The following is a 17601-nucleotide window of genomic DNA, read 5'->3' on the forward strand; positions in this document are numbered from 1 at the left end:
AGCTTTGGAGCTAGGGTTAGGTTTAGGCTCTCGCTGAGGCCTACGGCCGAGATTGCATTACGGATACGTGTTAGTGGGCTTGTGCATTGCAGGGCATGGCTGATCGTTAGGGTAGGCCTCAGGGTTCAGGCTGCAGTTGAGGCTTAGGGTTCACGGTCAGGTTTGGAGCTAAGGTTAGGTTTAGGCTCCCGGTGATGCCTAGGGTCGAGATTGGGGTACGGATACGTGTTAGGGGTGGTGTGCTTCGCAGGGCGCGGCCTATAGCTAGGGTAGGCCTCAGGGTTCTGTCTTCCGGTAAGGCTTAGGGTTCAGGGTCAGTGTTGGAGCTAGGGTTAGCGTTCGGCACCCGGTGAGGTCTAGGGTCGAGATTGGGGTACGGATACGTGTAAGGAGGTGTGTGAGTTGCCCACCGCGGCTTATCCTAAGCGTAGGCCTCAGCGTTCAGGCTGCAGGTGAGGCTTAGCCTTCAGGGTCAGGGTTGGAGCTAGGGTTAGGGTTAGGCACGCGGTGAGGCCTATGGTCGAGATTGTGTTACGGAAACGTGTTAGGGGGCGTTTGAGTTGCAGGGCGCAAATTATCGTTAGGGAAGGCCCCAGGGTTCAGGCTGCGGGTGAGGCTTAGGTTTCAAAGTCAGGTTTGGAGGTAGTGTTAGCGTTCGACTCCCGTTGAGGCCTAGGGTCGAGATTGGGGTACGGATACCTGTTAGGGGGTGTGTGCATTGCAGGGCGAGGCTTATCGTTAGGGTAGGACTCAGGGTTCAGGCTGCTGGTGAGGCTAAGTGTTCAGGGTCAGGGTTGGAGCTACGGTTAGGTTTCGGCTCCCTCTGAGTCCTCGTTTCGAGATTGGGGTACGGATACGTGTTAGCGGGAGTGTGCGTTGCAGTGCGCAGCTTTTCGTTAGGGTAGCGCTCAGGGTTGTGGCTGCGGGTGAGGCTTAGTGTTCAGGATAAGGGTTGTAGTTCGGGTTAGGGTTAGGCTCCCGGTGAGGCCTAGGGTCGAGATTGGGGTACGGATATGTGTTAGGGGGCGTTGTTCTTGCAGGGCGCGGTTTGTCGTTAGGGTAGGCCTCACGGTTCAGGCTGCAGGTGAGGTTTATTGTTCAGGGTCAGGGTTTGAGCTAGGGTTAGGGTTAGGCTCCTGGTGAGGTTTTGGGTCGAGATTGGGGTACGGATACGTGTTAAGGGGCGTGTGCCTTGCAGGGCGGGGCTTAACGTTAGGGTAGGCCTCAGGGTTCAGGCGGCGCGTGAGACTTAGGGTTCAGGGTCAGGTTTCGAGCTAGGGGTAGGTTTAAGCTACCCTTGAGGCTTTGGGTCGAGATTGGCGTTCGGATACGTGTTAGGTTGCGTGTGAGTTGCAGGGCACGGCTGACGTTAGGGTAGACCTCAGGTATCAGGCTGTGGGTGAGGCTTAGGATTCAGGTTCAGGGTTGGAGATAGGGTTAGGTTTAGGCTCCCGTTGAGGTTTAGGGTCGAGATTGGGGTACAGATACGTGTTAGGGGCCGTGTGCGTTGCAGGGCGCAGATAATCGTTAGGGTAGTCCTCAGGGTACAGGCTGCGGGTGAGGCTTAGGGTTCAGGATCAGGGTTGGAGCTAGGGTTAGGGTTAGGCTCCCGGTGAGGCCTAGGTTCGAGAATGGGGTACGGATACGTATTAGGGGGCGTTTGCATTGAAGGGCGAGACTTATCCTTAGTGTAGGCCTCAGGGTTCAGGCTGCGGGTGAGGCTTAGGGTTCAGGGTCAGGGTTGGAGCTAGGGTTATGGTTAGGCTCCCGGTGAGGCTTAGGGTCGAGATTGGGGTACGGATACGTGTTAGGAGGCGTCTGCGTTGCTGGGCGCGGCTTATAGTTAGGGTAGGCCTCAGGGTTCAGTCTTACGGTTAGGCTTAGTGTTCAGGGTCAGGGTTGGAGCTAGGGTTAGTGTTAGGCTCCCGGTGTTGCCTAGGGTCGAGATTGGGGTACGGATACGTGTAAGGGGGCGTGTGAGTTGTGAAGCTTATCGTTAGAGTAGGCCTCAGGGTTCAGGCTGCAGATGAGGCTTAGGTTTTAGGGTCAGGGTTGGAGCTCGGGTTAGGGTTAGGCTCTCTCTGAGGCCTATGTTCGAGATTGGGGTACGGATACGTGTTAGGGCGTGTGCGCGTTGCTGGGCGCGTCTTATCGTTAGGTTAGGCCTCAGGGTTCCGGCTGCGGTTGAGGCTTAAGGTTCAGGGTAACGGTTGGACTTAGGTTTAGGGTTAGGCTCCCTGTGAGGCCTAGGGTCAAGATTGGGGTACGGATATGTGTTACGGGGCGATTTCTTTGCCGGGCGCGGCTAATTGTTAGGGTAGGACTCAGGGTTCAGGCTGCGGGTGAGGCTTAGGGTTCAGGGTCAGGGTTGGAGCTACGGTTAGATTTAGGCTACTGGAGAGGCTTCGGGTCGAGATTGGGGTACGGATACGTGTTAGGGGGCGTGTGAGTTGCAGGGCGCGGCTTCTAGTTCGGGTAGGCCTCAGGGTTCAGTCTTCCGGTTAGGCTTAGGTTTCAGGGTCAGGATTGGAGCTAGGTTTAGTGTTCGGCTCCTGGTGAGTCCTAGGGTCGACATTGCGGTACGGATACGTGTAAGGGGGCGTTTGAGTTGCACGGCGTGGCTTATCCTTAGCCTCGGGCTCAGGGTTCAGGCTGCAGGTGGGGCTTAGCGTTCACAGTCACGGTTGGAGCTAGGGTTAGTGTTAGGCTCGCGGTGAGGCCTATGGTCGAGATTGCGGTACGGAAAAGTGTTCGGGGGCGTTTGCGTTGCAGGGCGCGACTTATCGTTAGGGTAGGCGCCAGGTTTCAGGGTGGGGGTGAGGCTTAGTGTTCAGGGTCAGGGTTGGAGCTAGTGTTACTGTTAGGCTCTCGCTTAGGCCTACGGGCGAGATTGGGGTACGGAAACGTGTTAGGGGGCGTGTGCATTGCAGGGCACTGCTGATCGTTAGTGTAGGCCTTAGGGTTCAGGCTGCGGTTGAGCCTTAGGGTTCAGGGTCACGTTTGGAGATACGGTTAGGTTTAGGCTCCCAGTGAGTCCTAGGTTCGAGATTGGAGTACGGATATGTTTTAGGGGGAGAGTGCGTTTCAGGGCGTGGCTTATCGTTAGGGTAGGGCTCAGGGTTGTGGCTGCGGATGAGGCTTAGGGTTCAGGATAAGGGTTGTATTTAGGGTTAGGTTTAGGCTCCCGGTGAGGCCTAGGTTCGAAATTGGGGATTGGATATGTGTTAAGGGGCGTTGTTGTTGCAGGGCGCGGCTTATCGTTAGGGTAGGCCTCAGGGTTCAGGCTGCGGGTGAGGCTTAGCGTTCAGGGTCAGGCTTGGAGCTAGGGTTAGGATTAGGCTCCGGGTGAGAACTAGGTTTGAGAATGGGGTACGGATACGAGTTAGGGGGCGTTTGCGTTGTTGGTCACGACTTATCCTTAGGGTAGGCCTCAGGGTTCAGGCTGCGGATGAGGCTTAGGGTTCAGGGTCAGGGTTGGAGCTAGGGTTATGGGTAGGCTCCCGGTGAGGCCTAGGGTCGAGATTGGGGTACGTATACATGTTAGAGGGAGTGTGCGTTGCAGCGCGCTGCTTATCGTTAGGGTAGGGCTCAGGGTTTTTGCTGCGGGTGAGGCTTAGTGTTCAGCATAAAGGTTGGATTTATGGTTAGGGTTTGGCTCCCGGTGAGGCCTAGGGTCCTGATTGGGGTACGGATATGTGTTAGGGGGCATTGTTGTTGCAGGGAGCGGTTTATCGGTAGGGTAGTCCTCAGGGTTCAGGCTGCGGGTGAGGATTAGGGTTCAGGGTGAGTGTTGGAGATAGGGTTAGGGTTAGGCTTCCAGTGAGGCTTAGGGTCTAGATTGGGGTACGGATACGTGTTAGGGGGCGTGTTCGTTGCAGGGCGTGAGTTGTCGTTAGTGTAGGCCTCAGGGTTCAGTCTTCCTTTGAGGCTTAGGGTCCAGGGTAACGGTTGGACTTAGGATTAGTGTTCGGCTCCCGGTGAGGCCTAGGGTCGAGATTGGTGTACGGAAACCTGTTAGGGCGCGTTTTCGTTTCAGGGCGCAACTTATCGTTAGGGTAGGCCTCAGAGTTCAGGTTGCGGGTGAGGCTTAGGGTTCAGGGTCAGGGTTGGATCTAGGGTTAGAGTTAGGCTTCCTGTGACGCTTAGGGTCGAGATTGTGGTACAGATACCTCTTAGGGGGCGTGTGCGTTGCAGGGCGTGGCTTATCGTTACGGTAGGCCTCAGGGTACAGGCTGCTGGTGAGTCTTAGGGTTCAGGGTCAGGTTTGGAGCTAGGGTTAGGTTTAGGCTCTCGCTGAGGCCTACGGCCGAGATTGCATTACGGATACGTGTTAGTGGGCTTGTGCATTGCAGGGCATGGCTGATCGTTAGGGTAGGCCTCAGGGTTCAGGCTGCAGTTGAGGCTTAGGGTTCACGGTCAGGTTTGGAGCTAAGGTTAGGTTTAGGCTCCCGGTGATGCCTAGGGTCGAGATTGGGGTACGGATACGTGTTAGGGGTGGTGTGCTTCGCAGGGCGCGGCCTATAGCTAGGGTAGGCCTCAGGGTTCTGTCTTCCGGTAAGGCTTAGGGTTCAGGGTCAGTGTTGGAGCTAGGGTTAGCGTTCGGCACCCGGTGAGGTCTAGGGTCGAGATTGGGGTACGGATACGTGTAAGGAGGTGTGTGAGTTGCCCACCGCGGCTTATCCTAAGCGTAGGCCTCAGCGTTCAGGCTGCAGGTGAGGCTTAGCCTTCAGGGTCAGGGTTGGAGCTAGGGTTAGGGTTAGGCACGCGGTGAGGCCTATGGTCGAGATTGTGTTACGGAAACGTGTTAGGGGGCGTTTGAGTTGCAGGGCGCAAATTATCGTTAGGGAAGGCCCCAGGGTTCAGGCTGCGGGTGAGGCTTAGGTTTCAAAGTCAGGTTTGGAGGTAGTGTTAGCGTTCGACTCCCGTTGAGGCCTAGGGTCGAGATTGGGGTACGGATACCTGTTAGGGGGTGTGTGCATTGCAGGGCGAGGCTTATCGTTAGGGTAGGACTCAGGGTTCAGGCTGCTGGTGAGGCTAAGTGTTCAGGGTCAGGGTTGGAGCTACGGTTAGGTTTCGGCTCCCTCTGAGTCCTCGTTTCGAGATTGGGGTACGGATACGTGTTAGCGGGAGTGTGCGTTGCAGTGCGCAGCTTTTCGTTAGGGTAGCGCTCAGGGTTGTGGCTGCGGGTGAGGCTTAGTGTTCAGGATAAGGGTTGTAGTTCGGGTTAGGGTTAGGCTCCCGGTGAGGCCTAGGGTCGAGATTGGGGTACGGATATGTGTTAGGGGGCGTTGTTCTTGCAGGGCGCGGTTTGTCGTTAGGGTAGGCCTCACGGTTCAGGCTGCAGGTGAGGTTTATTGTTCAGGGTCAGGGTTTGAGCTAGGGTTAGGGTTAGGCTCCCGGTGAGGTTTTGGGTCGAGATTGGGGTACGGATACGTGTTAAGGGGCGTGTGCCTTGCAGGGCGGGGCTTAACGTTAGGGTAGGCCTCAGGGTTCAGGCGGCGCGTGAGACTTAGGGTTCAGGGTCAGGTTTCGAGCTAGGGGTAGGTTTAAGCTACCCTTGAGGCTTTGGGTCGAGATTGGCGTTCGGATACGTGTTAGGTTGCGTGTGAGTTGCAGGGCACGGCTGACGTTAGGGTAGACCTCAGGTATCAGGCTGTGGGTGAGGCTTAGGATTCAGGTTCAGGGTTGGAGATAGGGTTAGGTTTAGGCTCCCGTTGAGGTTTAGGGTCGAGATTGGGGTACAGATACGTGTTAGGGGCCGTGTGCGTTGCAGGGCGCAGATAATCGTTAGGGTAGTCCTCAGGGTACAGGCTGCGGGTGAGGCTTAGGGTTCAGGATCAGGGTTGGAGCTAGGGTTAGGGTTAGGCTCCCGGTGAGGCCTAGGTTCGAGAATGGGGTACGGATACGTATTAGGGGGCGTTTGCATTGAAGGGCGAGACTTATCCTTAGTGTAGGCCTCAGGGTTCAGGCTGCGGGTGAGGCTTAGGGTTCAGGGTCAGGGTTGGAGCTAGGGTTATGGTTAGGCTCCCGGTGAGGCTTAGGGTCGAGATTGGGGTACGGATACGTGTTAGGAGGCGTCTGCGTTGCTGGGCGTGGCTTATAGTTAGGGTAGGCCTCAGGGTTCAGTCTTACGGTTAGGCTTAGTGTTCAGGGTCAGGGTTGGAGCTAGGGTTAGTGTTAGGCTCCCGGTGTTGCCTAGGGTCGAGATTGGGGTACGGATACGTGTAAGGGGGCGTGTGAGTTGTGAAGCTTATCGTTAGAGTAGGCCTCAGGGTTCAGGCTGCAGATGAGGCTTAGGTTTTAGGGTCAGGGTTGGAGCTCGGGTTAGGGTTAGGCTCTCTCTGAGGCCTATGTTCGAGATTGGGGTACGGATACGTGTTAGGGCGTGTGCGCGTTGCTGGGCGCGTCTTATCGTTAGGTTAGGCCTCAGGGTTCCGGCTGCGGTTGAGGCTTAAGGTTCAGGGTAACGGTTGGACTTAGGTTTAGGGTTAGGCTCCCTGTGAGGCCTAGGGTCAAGATTGGGGTACGGATATGTGTTACGGGGCGATTTCTTTGCCGGGCGCGGCTAATTGTTAGGGTAGGACTCAGGGTTCAGGCTGCGGGTGAGGCTTTGTGTTCAGGGTCAGGGATGGAGCTAGAGTTAGGGATAGGCTCCCGGTTAGGCCTAGGCTCGAGATTCGCGTACGGATACGCGTTAGGGGTCGTGTGCGTTGCAGGACGCGGCTTATCGTTAGGGCAGGCCTCAGCGTTCAGGCTGTGGGTGAGGCTTAGGGTTCAGGGTCAGGGTTGAAGCTAGTGTTAGGGTTCGGCTCCCGGTTAGGCCTAGGGTCAAGATTTGGGTACGGATACGTGTTAGTGGGCGTGTGTGTTTCAGGGTGTGGCTTATTGGTAGCATAGGCCTCAGGGTTCAGGCTGCGGTTGAGGCTGTGTGTTCAGGGTCAGGGATGGAGCTAGGGTTAGGGATAGGCTCCCGGTTAGGCCCAGGAACGAGATTCGGGTACGGATACGTGTTAGGGGTCGTGTGCGTTGCAGGACGCGGCTTATCGTTAGGGCAGGCCTCAGGGTTCAGGCTGTGGGTGAGGCTTAGGGTTCAGGGTAAGGGTTGAAGCTAGTGTTAGGTTTAGGCTCCCGGTTAGGCCTAGGGTCGAGATTGGGGTACGGATACGTGTTAGGCGTCGTGTGCGCTGCAGTGTGCGGCTTATAGTTAGGGTAGGCCTCAGGGTTCACGCTGTGGGTGAGGCTTAGGCTTCAGGGTCAGGGTTGGAGCTAGGGTTAGGTTTAGTCTCCCGGTGTGGCCTGTGGTGGAGATTGGGGTACAGATACGTGTTAGGAGGCGTGTGCGTTGCATTGCGCGGATTATCATTAGGGGAGGCCGCACGGTTCAGGCTGCAGTTGAGGATTAGGGTTTACGGTTAAGGGTTGGACTTAGGGTTAAGGTTAGGCTCCCAGTGAGGCCTAGGGTCCCGATTGCGGTACGGATATGTGTTAGGGGGCGTTTTCGTTGCAGGGCGTGGCTTATCGTTAGGGTAGGCCTCAGGGTTGAGGCTGCGGGTGAGGCTTAGGGTTCAGGGTCAGGGTTGGAGCTAGGGTTAGGGATAGGCTCCCTGTTAGGACTAGGGTCGAGATTCGGGTACGGATACGTGTTAGGTGTCGTGTGCGTTTCAGGACGCGGCTTATCGTTAGGGTAGACCCCAGAATTCAGGCTGCGGGTGAGGCTTTGTATTCAGGGATAGGCTTGGAGACAGGGTTAGTGTTAGGATCCCGGGGAGGACTAATGTCGAGATTGGGGTACGGATACGTGTTAGGGTTGTGTGCGTTGGCATGGTGCGGCTTATCGTTAGGGTAGGCATCAGGGTTCAGGCTGCGGATGAGGCATAAGGTTCAGTGTCAGGGTTGGAGCTAGGGTTAGGTTTTGTCTCCCGGTGAGGCCTATGGTGGAGACTGGGGTACGGATACGTGTTAGGGGGCGTGTGCCTTGCAGAGCCCGGCTTATCATTAGTGTAGGCCTCAGGGTTCAGGCTGCGGGTGAGGTTTAGGATTCAGGGTAAGGGTTGGAGCTAGGTGTAGGGTTAGGCTCTCGCTGAGTCCTAGGGTAGAGATTGGGGTATGGATATGTGTTAGAGGGCATGTGCATTGCAGGGCACGGCTGATCGTTATGTTTGGACTCAGGGTTCAGGCTGCGGGTGAGGCTTAGCGTTCATGGTCAGGGCTGGAGCTAGGGTTAGGGTTAGGCTCCCGGTGAGGCCTAGGGTTTAGATTGTGGTATGGAAACGTGTTTGGGGGCGTGTGTGTTGCGGGGCGCGCCTGATCGTTTGCGTAGGTCTCAGGGTTCAGGCTGTGGGTGAGGCTTAGGGTTCAGGGTGAGGGTGGGCCTTAGGGTTAGTGTTCGGATCCCAGTGAGGCCTAGGTTCGTGATTGGGGTACGGATATGTGTTAGGGGGCGTTTTCGTTGCAGGGTGTGGCTTATCGTTATGGTAGGCCTCAGGGTTCAGGCTCCATGTGAGGCTTAGTGTTCAGAGTCAGGGTTGGAGCTAGGGTTAGGTTAGGCTCCCGCTTAGGGCTAGGGTCGAGATTGAGGTACGGATACGTGTTAGGGGGCGTATGCGTTGCATGGTGCGGCTTATCGTTAGGGTAAGCCTCAGGGTTCAGGCTGAGGGTGAGGATTAAGGTTCAGGTTTAGGGTTGGAGATTGGGTTAGGTTTTGTCTCCTGGTGAGGCCTAAGGTGGAGATAGGGGTACAGATACGTGTTTGGGGGCGTGTGTGTTGCACGTCGCGGCTTACCGTTAGGTTAGGCTTCAGGGTTCAGGCTGCGGGTGAGGCTTAGTGTTCAGGGTCAGGGTTGGAGCTAGGTTAGGGTTAAGCTCTTGCTGAGGCCTAGCGTCAAGATTGGGGTACAGATACGTGTTAGGGGGCGTGTGTGTTGCAGGGCGCGGCTTATCATTAGTGTAGCCCTCAGGGTTCAGCCTGCGGGTGAGGCTTAGGGTTCAGGGTAAGGATTGGACTTATGGTTAGGGTTAGGCTCCCAGTGAGCCCTAGGGTCTCGATTGGGGTACGGATATGTGTTAGGGGGCGTTTTCATTGCAGGGCGCGGCATATCGTTAGGGTAGGACTCAGGGTTCAGGCTGCGGGTGAGGCTTAGGGTTCAGAGTCAGGGTTGGAGCTAGGGTTAGGGTTAGTCTCCCGCTTAGGGCTAGGGTTGAGATTGGGGTACGAATACGTGTTAGGGGGCGTGTGCGTTGCATGGTGCGGCTTATGGTTACGGCAGGCTTAAGGGTTCATGCTGAGGGTGAGGCTTAGGGTTCAGGGTCAGGATTGGAGCTAGGGTTAGGTTTTGTCTCCCCGTGAGGCCTATGGTGGAGATTGGGGTACGGATACGTGTTAGGGGGCGTGTGCGTTGCATGGTGCGGCTTATGGTTACGGTAGGCTTCAGGGTTCATGCTGAGGGTGAGGCTTACGGTTCAGGGTCAGGGTTGGAGCTAGGGTTAGGTTTTGTCTCCCCGTGAGGCCTATGGTGTAGATTGGGGTATGCATACGTGTTAGGGGGCATGTGCGTTGCAGGGCACTGCTTATCGTTACGTTAGGCCTCAGGGTTCAGGCTGCGGTTCAGGCTTAGGGCTCAGGGTGAGAGTTGGTGCTAGGGTTAGGTTTACGCTCCCGGTGAGGCTTTGCGTCGAGAATTTGGTACGGATAAATGTTAGGGGGCGTGTGCATTGCAGGGCGCGGCTTAACGTTATGGTAGGCCTCAGGGTTCAGACTGCGGGTGAGGCTTAGTGTTCAGGGTAAGGGTTGGACTTAGGGTTAGGTTTAGGCTCCCGGTGAAGCATAGGATCGAGATTGGGGTACGGATATGAGTTAGGGTGCGTTTTCGTTGCAGGGCGTGGCTTATCGTTAGCGTAGGCCTCAGGGTTCAGGCTGCAGGTGAGGCTTAGCGTTCAGGGTCAGGGTTGGAGCTAGGGTTCGTGTTTGGCTCCCGGTGAGGTCAAGGATCGAGATTGGAGTACGGATACATGTAAGGGGCGTGTGAGTTGCTCGGCGCGGCTTATTGTTAGAGTAGGCCTCAGGGTTCAGGCTGCGGATTAGGCTTAGGTTTCAGGGTCAGGGTTGGAGCTCGGGTTAGGGTTAGTCTCCCGGTGAGGCCTAGGGTTGAGATTGGGGTACGGATACGTTTTAGGTCGCGTGTGCATTGCAGGGCGCTGCTTATCGTTAGCTTAGGCCTCAGGGTTCAGGCTGCGGGTGAGGCTTAGTGTTCAGGGTGAGAGTTGGAGCTAGGGATAGTGTTAGAATTCTGGTGAGGCCTAGGGTCGGGATTGGGGTACAGATACGTGTTAGGGGGCGTGTGCCTTGCAGGGCGTGGCTTATCGTTAGGGTAGGCCTAAGGGTTCAGGCTGCGGGTGAGGATTAGGGTTCAGGCTCAGAGTTGAAGCTAGGGTTAGGTTTAGGCTCCCGGTGAAGATTCGGGTCGAGACTGTGGTACAGATACCTGTTAGGGGGCGTGTGCGTTGCAGGGCGTGGCTTATCGTTAGTGTAGGCCTCACGGTTCAGTCTTCCTGTGAGGCTTAAGGTTCAGGGTCAAGGTTCGAGGTAGCGTTAGCGTTCGTTTCCCGGTGAGTCTTAAGGTCGAAATTGGGTTACGAATACGTGTTAGGGGGCGTGTGCTTTGCAGGGGGCGGCTTATACTTAGGGTAGGCCTCATGTATCGGGCTGGGGGTTAGGCTTATTTTTCAGGGTCAGGGTTGTAGCTAGGGTTAGGGTTAGGCTCCTGGTGAGGCTTTGGGTCGAGTTTGGGGTACGGATATATGTTAGGGGGCGTGTGATTTTCAGGGCGTAGATTATCGTTAGGGTAGGCCTCATTGTTCAGGATGCGGGTGAGGCTTAGTGTTCAGGGTAAGGGTTGGACTTAGGGTTAGGATTAGGCTCCCGGTGAGGCCCAGGTTCGCGACTGGCGTACAGATATTTGTTAGGGGGCGTTTTCGTTGCAGGGCGCGACTTATCTTTAGCGTAGTCATCAGGGTTCAGTCTGCAGGTGAGGCTTAGCGTTCAGGGTCAGGGTTGGAGCTAGGGTTAGGGTTCGGCTCCCGGTGAGGCCTAGGGTCGAGATTGGGGTACAGAAACGTGTTAGGGCGCGTTTACGTTTCAGGGCACGACTTATCGTTGGGGTAGCCCTCAGTTTTCAGGCTGCGGGTGGTATTTAGGTTTCAGGGTCAGGGTTGGAGCTAGGGTTAGGGTTAGGATTCCAGTGAGGCTTAGGGTCCAGATTGGGGTATGGATACGTCTTAGGGAGCGTGTGCGTTGCAGGGGGTGGCTTATCGTTACGGTAGGCCTCAGGGTTCAGGCTGCGGGTGAGGCCTAGAGTTCGGGGTCAGGGTTTGAGCTAGGGTTAGGTTTAGTCTCCCCGTGAGGCCTATGGTGGAGATTGGGTTTGGATACGTGTTAGGGGGCGTGTGTGTTGCTGGGCGTGGCTTATCATTAGTGTAGCCCTCAGGGTTCAGCCTGCGGGTGAGGCTTAGGGTTCAGGGTAAGGATTGGACTTACGGTTAGGGTTAGGCTCCTTGTGAGGCCTAGTGTTGCGATTGGGCTACGGATATGTGTTAGGGGGCGTTTCGTTGCAGGGCGCTGCATATCATTAGGGTAGGCCTCAGGGTTCATGCTGCGGGTGAGGGTTAGGGTTCAGAGTCAGGGTTGGAGCTAGGGTTAGGGTTAGGCTCCCGCTTAGGGCTACGGTCGAGATTGTGATACGGATACGTGTGAGGGGTCGTGTGCATTGCATGGTGCTGCTTACCGTTACGGTAGGCTTCAGGGTTCATGCTGAGGGTTTGGCTTAGGTTTCAGGGTCAGGGTTGGAGCTAGGGTTAGGTTTCGTCTCCTGGTGAGGCCTATGGTGGAGATTGGGGTACGGATACGTGTTAGCGGCCGTCTGTTGTGCATGGTGCGGCTTATCGTTAGGGTAGGCCTCAGGGTTCAGGCCGCGGGTGAGGCACGAAGTTCAGGGTAAGGTTTGGACTTAGGGTTATGGTTAGGCTCCCGGTGAGGCCTAGGGTCACGACTGGGGTACGGATATGTGTTAGGGGGCGTTTTCGATGCAGGGCGCGGCTTATCGTTAGGGTAGCCCTCAGGGTTCAGGCTGCGGGTGAGGCTTAGTGTTCCGGGTCAGGGTTGGATCTAGGGTTAGGGTTACGCTCTCGCTGAGGCCTAGGCTCGAGATTGGGGTACGGATACGTGTTAAGGGGCGTTTGCTTTGCAGGGCACGGCTGATCGTTAGGGTAGGCCTCAGGGTTCAGTGTGCGGATGAGGCTTATGGTTCATGGTCAGGGTTGGAGTTAGGTTTAGGGTTAGGCTCACGGTGAGGACTAGGGTCGAGATTGTGGTACGGCTACGTGTTAGGGGGCATGTGCGTTGCAGGGCACGGCTTATCGTTTGGGTAGGCCTCAGGGTTCAGGCTGTGGGTGAGGCTTGCGGTTCAAGGTCAGGGTTGGAGCTATGGTTAGGTTTAGGCTCCCTGTGAGGCCTAAGGTCTACATTTTAGTATGGATACGTGTTTGGGGGCGTGTGCGTTGCGGGGTGCGGCTTATCGTTAGGGTATGCCTCAGGGTTCAGGCTGTGGGTGAGGCTTAGTGTTCAGGGTGAGGGTTGGCCTTAGGGTTAGGGTTCGGCACCAAGTGAGGCCTAGGTTCGCTATTGTGGTACGGATATGTGTTAGGGGTCGTTTTCGTTGCAGGGTGCGGGTTATCGTTAGGGTAGGCCTCAGGGTTCAGGCTCCATGTGAGGCATAGTGTTCAGGGTCAGGGTTGGACCTAGGGTTAGGGTTAGGCTCTCGCTGAGTTCTAGGGTCGAGATTGGGTTACCGTTACGTGTTAGGGGGCGTGTGCATTTCAGGGCACGGCTGATCGTTATGGTAGGCCTCAGGGTTCAGGCTGAGGGTGAGGCTTAGTGGTCATGGTCAGTGTTGGAGCTATGGTTAGGGTTAGGCACCCGGTGAGGCCTAGGGTGGAGATTGTGGCACGGATACGTGTTAGGGGGCGTGTACGTTGCAGGGCGCGGCTTATCGTTAGGGTAGGCGTCAGGATTCAATCTGCGGGTGAGGCTTAGTGTTCAGGGTCAGGGATGGAGCTAGGGTTAGGCTCCCGTTTAGGCCTAGGGTCAAGATTGGGTTACGGATACGTGTTAGTGGGCGTGTGCATTGCAGGGTGTGGCTTATCGTTAGGGTAGGCTTCAGGGTTCAGGCTGCGGGTGAGGCTTAGTGTTCAGGGTCAGGGTTGGAGCTAGGGTTAGGTTTAGTCTCCCGGTGAGGCCTATGGTGGAGATTGGGGTACGGCTTCGTGTTAGGGGGCGTGTGCATTTCAGGGCACGGCTTATCTTTAGGGTAGGCCTCAGGTTTCAGGCTGCGGTTGAGGCTTAGGGTTTACGGTATGGGTTGGACTTAGGGTTAGGGTTAGGCTCCCAGTGAGGCCTAGGGTCGCGATTGGGGTACGGATATGTGTTAGGGGGCTTTTTCGTTGCAGGGCACGGCTTATCGTTAGGGTAGGCCTCATGGTTCAGGCTGCGGGTGAGGCTTAGTGTTCAGGGTCAGGGATGGAGTTGGGTAAGTGTTAGTCTACCGGTGAAGCCTAGGGTCGAGATTGGGGAACGGATACGTGTTAGGCTGCATGTGTGTTTCAGGGCGCTGCTTATCATAAGGGTAGCCTCAGGGTTCAGTCTGCGGGTGAGGCTTAGGGTTCAGGTTCAGGGTTGGAGATAGGGTTAGGTTTAGTCTCCCGGTGAGGCCTATGGTGGAGATTGGGTTATGGATACGTGTTAGGGGGCGTGTGCTTTGCAGGGCGCGGCTTATCATTAGTGTAGCCCTCAGGGTTCAGGGTAAGGTTTGGACTTATGGTTAGGGTTACGCTCCCAGTTAGGCCTAGGGTCGCGATTGGGGTACGGATATGTGTTAGGGGGCGTTTCGTTGCAGGGGCTGCATATCGTTAGGGTGCGCCTCAGGGTTCAGGCTGCGGGTGAGGCCTAGAGTTCGGGGTCAGGGTTTGAGCTAGGGTTAGGTTTAGTCTCCCGGTGAGGCCTATGGTGGAGATTGGGTTTGGATACGTGTTAGGGGGCGTGTGTGTTGCAGGGCGTGGCTTATCATTAGTGTAGCCCTCAGGGTTCAGCCTGCGGGTGAGGCTTAGGGTTCAGGGTAATGATTGGACTTACGGTTAGGGTTAGGCTCCCTGTGAGGCCTAGTGTTGCGATTGGGCTACGGATATGTGTTAGGGGGCGTTTCGTTGCAGGGCGCTGCATATCGTTAGGGTAGGCCTCAGGGTTCATGCTGCGGGTGAGGCTTAGGGTTCAGAGTCAGGGTTGGAGCTAGGGTTAGGGTTAGGGTCCCGCTTAGGGCTACGGTCGAGATTGTGATACGGATACGTGTGAGGGGTCGTGTGCATTGCATGGTGCTGCTTACCGTTACGGTAGGCTTCAGGGTTCATGCTGAGGGTTTGGCTTAGGTTTCAGGGTCAGGGTTGGAGCTAGGGTTAGGTTTCGTCTCCTGGTGAGGCCTATGGTGGAGATTGGGGTACGGATACGTGTTAGGGGCCGTCTGTTGTGCATGGTGCGGCTTATCGTTAGGGTAGGCCTCAGGGTTCAGGCCGCGGGTGAGGCACGAAGTTCAGGGTAAGGTTTGGACTTAGGGTTATGGTTAGGCTCCCGGTGAGGCCTAGGGTCACGACTGGGGTACGGATATGTGTTAGGGGGCGTTTTCGATGCAGGGCGCGGCTTATCGTTAGGGTAGCCCTCAGGGTTCAGGCTGCGGGTGAGGCTTAGTGTTCCGGGTCAGGGTTGGATCTAGGGTTAGGGTTACGCTCTCGCTGAGGCCTAGGCTCGAGATTGGGGTACGGATACGTGTTAAGGGGCGTTTGCTTTGCAGGGCACGGCTGATCGTTAGGGTAGGCCTCAGGGTTCAGTGTGCGGATGAGGCTTATGGTTTATGGTCAGGGTTGGAGTTAGGTTTAGGGTTAGGCTCACGGTGAGGCCTAGGGTCGAGATTGTGGTACGGCTACGTGTTAGGGGGCATGTGCGTTGCAGGGCACGGCTTATCGTTTGGGTAGGCCTCAGGGTTCAGGCTGCGGGTGAGGCTTGGGGTTCAATGTCAGGGTTGGACTTAGGGTTAGGTTTAGGCTCCAGGTGAGGCCTAGGTTCGCGATTGGGGTACGGATATGTGTTAGGGGGCGTTTTCGTTGCAGGGTGCGGCTTTTCGCCAGGGTAGCCCTCAGGGTTCAGCCTGGTGGGGAGGCTTAGGGTTCAGTGTCAGGATTGGAGCTAGGTTTACGGTTATGCTCTAGCTGAGGCCTAGTGTCGAGATTGGGGTATGGATACGTGTTTGGGGGTGTGTGCATTGCACGGCATGGCTGATCGTTAGGGTAGCCCTCAGTGTTCAGCCTGCGTGTGAGGCTTAGCGTTCATGGTCAGGGCTGGATCTAGGGTTAGGATTAGGCTCCTGGTGAGGCCTAGGGCCGAGATTGTGTTACGGATACGTGTTTGGCGGCGTGTGCGTTTCAGGGCGCGGCATATCGCTAGGGTAAGCCTCAGGGTTAAGGCTGCGGTTAAGGCTTTGTTTTCAGTGTCAAGGATGGAGCTAGGGTTAGGGATAGGCTCCTGGTTAGGCCTAGGGTCGAGATTGTGGTACAGACACGTGTTAGGTGGCATGTGCATTTCAGGGCGTGGCATATCGTTAGGGTAAGCCTCAGGGTTCAGGCTACGGGTGAGGCTTTGTGTTCATGGTCACGGATGCAGCTAAGGTTAGGGATAGGCTCCCGGTTAGGCCTAGGGTCGAGATTCGGGTACGGATACGCGTTAGGGGTCGTGTACGTTGCAGGACGCGGCTTATTGTTAGGGTAGGCCTCAGGGTTCAGGCTGTGGGTGAGGCTTAGGGTTCAGGGACAGGGTTGGAGCTAGGGTTAGGGTTAGGCTCCCGGGGAGAACTAATGTCGAGATAGGGGTACGGATACGTGTTAGGGGGCGTGTGTGTTGCATGGTGCGGCTTATCGTTAGGGTAGGCCTCAGGGTTCATGCTGCGGATGAGGCTTAGCATTCAGGGTCAGGGTTGGAGCTAGGGTTAGGTTTTCTCTCCCGGTGAGGCCTATGGTGGAGACTGGGGTACGGATACGTGCTAGGGGGCGTGTGTGTTGCATGGTGCGGCTTATCGTTAGGGTAGGCCTCAGGGTTCAGGATGCGGGTGAGGTTTACTGTTCAGGGTAAGGGTTGGAGCTAGGGTTAGGGTTAGGCTCTCGCTGAGTCCTAGGGTTGAGATTGCAGTACGGATACCTGTTAGGGGGCGTGTGCATTGCAGAGCACGGCTGATCGTTATGGTAGGACTCAGGGTTAAGTCTGCGGGTGAGGCTTAGGGTTTATGTGAGGGTTGGATCAACGGTTAGGGTTAGGCTCCCGGTGAGGACTAGGGTCGAGATTGTGGTATGGATACGTGTTTGGAGGCGTGTGCGTTGCACGGCGCGGCTTATCGTTAGGGTAGGCCTCAGGGTTCAGGCTGCGGGTGAGGCTTAGGGTTCAGGGTCAGTGTTGGAGCTAGGGTTAGGGTTAGTCTCCCGTTATGGCCTATGGTGAATATTTGGGTACGGATACGTGTTAGGGGGGGTGTGCGTTTCAGGGCGTGGCTTATCGTTAGTGTAGGCCTCAGGGTTCAGCCTGTGGGGAGGCTTAGGTTTCAGGGTAAGGATTGGACTTACGGTTGGGGTTAGGCTTCGAGTGAGGCCTAGGGTCGCGATTGGGCTACGGATATGTGTTAGGGGGCGTTTCGTTGCAGGGCGCTGCATATCGTTAGGGTAGGCCTCAGGGTTCATGCTGCGGGTGAGGCTTAGGGTTCAGAGTCAGGGTTGGAGCTAGGGTTAGGGTTAGGCTCCCGCTTAGGGCTACGGTCGAGATTGGGGTACGGATACGTGTGAGGGGTCGTGTGCATTGCATGGTGCTGCTTATCGTTACGGTAGGCTTCAGGGTTCATGCTGAGGGTTAGGCTTAGGTTTCAGGGTCAGGGTTGGAGCTAGCGTTAGGTTTCGTCTCCCGGTGAGGCCCATGGTGGAGATTGGGGTACGGATACGTGTTAGGGGCCGTCTGTGGTGCATGGCGCGGCTTATCGTTAGGGTAGGCCTCAGGGTTCAGGCTGCGGGTGAGGCTCAAAGTTCAGGGTAAGGTTTGGACTTAGTGTTATGGTTAGGCTCCCGGTGAGGCCTAGGGTCACGACTGGGGTACGGATATGTGTTAGGGGGCGTTTTCGATGCAGGGCGCGGCTTATCGTTAGGGTAGCCCTCAGGGTTCAGGCTGCGGGTGAGGCTTAGTGTTCCGGGTCAGGGTTGGATCTAGGGTTAGGGTTACGCTCTCGCTGAGGCCTAGGCTCGAGATTGGGGTACGGATACGTGTTAAGGGGCGTTTGCTTTGCAGGGCACGGCTGATCGTTAGGGTAGGCCTCAGGGTTCAGTGTGCGGATGAGGCTTATGGTTCATGGTCAGGGTTGGAGTTAGGTTTAGGGTTAGGCTCACGGTGAGGACTAGGGTCGAGATTGTGGTACGGCTACGTGTTAGGGGGCATGTGCGTTGCAGGGCACGGCTTATCGTTTGGGTAGGCCT

This window comes from Kogia breviceps, chromosome 7 (genome assembly GCF_026419965.1).
Source record: "Kogia breviceps isolate mKogBre1 chromosome 7, mKogBre1 haplotype 1, whole genome shotgun sequence".
NCBI classification, from domain to species: Eukaryota; Metazoa; Chordata; class Mammalia; order Artiodactyla; family Physeteridae; genus Kogia; species Kogia breviceps.